The following is a 2026-nucleotide window of genomic DNA, read 5'->3' on the forward strand; positions in this document are numbered from 1 at the left end:
AAAATAAAGTGATGAATAAAGTGATGATCGTCTTCGGATTGATTACCGATGCGTAGATCGACGTAAAATAAAGTGATGAATAAAGTGATGATCGTCTTCGGATTGATTACCGATGCGTAGATCGACGTAAAATAAGGTGATGATTAAACCAAAGAGTTTAAAATTTAGAATGTAAATGAGATAAATTTGTTCTATTTTTATTTTTAAAAGGAAGCATGCATGTGGTAATGCAAACCTAAAATGAATAATGTGATACAAAAGTTGTTGAATATAAATAAAATATATACATAAGATATGCATGATTAACTCATTATGCATGATATAAGGAGTTGTTAAGTATATGTAAAATATGAGTGAAGATGCATGAATGATGTGTGACTATTTGAAAAAAATGTAAGATGCATGCAATAAAGATAAATTGCTTTTTATTTATTTTATTATTTTTTAGTTTCCCCGATCCTTATGCGACTTTATACACTTATAAGATTCAATGGATCAACGACGATAACAATCGTTCTTTACATGATGACTCTAGTATATCTTGTGTAATCACTTTTTCTTGAGGTCAATCGAATGTGCATTATTTAAAATGCTTACCCCTTCATTTTTTATACACCCACATCTCGCGTTCCCGTGTACATGTTTTCAAGCGTCAAAATATTTAAGATATATATTTTTTTCTATATTTCCATATATTTCAAATTCTCATATTTATTATCATAAAATAACATTTTTTTAAAAACGTTAGAACAAACAACAATGAGACTACATTTGTTTAGACAGAGTGTAAGGCACAACATCAAACAATGATATTGGAAAATGTACATTCATTACATTGAAAATAAAACAAATGAAACAGGGGTTACGATGTGGTGAGTGTGTTTAGCTTTAGTTGGAGAGACAACAAACGCTAGTCATTCTTGTAATTTAGAACTCATAAAACAAAATTTTGAAACAATAGAACAATCAATAATGAAACTGGATTGGTATATAAAGAGTGTAACGTACAACATTGAATGACAATATTGGAAAATATACATTCGTTACATTGAAAGCAAAACAATTGAGGTAGGGGTTACAATGTGGGGACGAGTTTAATTTTAGGTGGAGACATAACAAATGCTAGTCATTCTTGTAATTTAGGAATCCTACTAATCAGCTTCCAAGAATAATAATTGCCCCAGTTTGAAGCGCTTATCCCTAACTTTTGCATGGACCGCTCTTTCAAGTTTCCAATCCATCAGGATGCTCTAATTTTTGCATAGGTCGCCTTTTCAGGTTTTCAACCTAGCGAGCCCATTTTTTCGATCATCATTTTCTAAGCATAATATTTTTTGACTGCATCTGAATTTACTGGAAGTGGAAGGTCCTCTCCATCCATTTCTGTGAGTATTAGAGCTCCCCCAGAGAAAGCTTTTTTCACAACATATGGTCCTTCGTAATTCGGGGTCCATTTTCCATGAGAATCTTTTTTTATGGGCAATATTTTCTTTAACACCAAGTCCCCTTTTTGAAACTCTCGAGGACGGACTTTTTTCTCGTATGCCTTTTTAAGTCTTTTTTGATATAGCTGGTCGTGACATAGAGCTATCATTCTTTTTTCTTCTATGAGATTTAATTGGTCAAATCGTGATCGAACCCACTCAGCCTCTTCAAATTTTGTTTCCATCAAGACTCTGATCGAGGGAATTTCAACTTCAATGGGAAGTACTACTTCTATTCCATACACCAATGAGAAAGGAGTTTCCCCTGTTGAGGTATGAACAAAGGTTCTATAGCCATGTAATGCAAAGGGAAGCATTTCATGCCAATCCTTATATGTCTCCACCATCTTTTGTATGATTTTCTTGATATTCTTATTTGTCGCTTCTACAGCCCCATTCATTTTTGGACGATATGGCGAAGAATTATGATGTTGAATTTTGAAACTATCACACAACTTCTTCATCATTTTATTATTCAGATTAGTCGCGTTATCAGTGATTATCTTATTTGGTAATCCATATCGACAAATCAATTCTCTTTT

The sequence above is a fragment of the Cicer arietinum genome, chromosome 6 (genome assembly GCF_000331145.2).
Source record: "Cicer arietinum cultivar CDC Frontier isolate Library 1 chromosome 6, Cicar.CDCFrontier_v2.0, whole genome shotgun sequence".
Lineage (NCBI taxonomy): Eukaryota > Viridiplantae > Streptophyta > Magnoliopsida > Fabales > Fabaceae > Cicer > Cicer arietinum.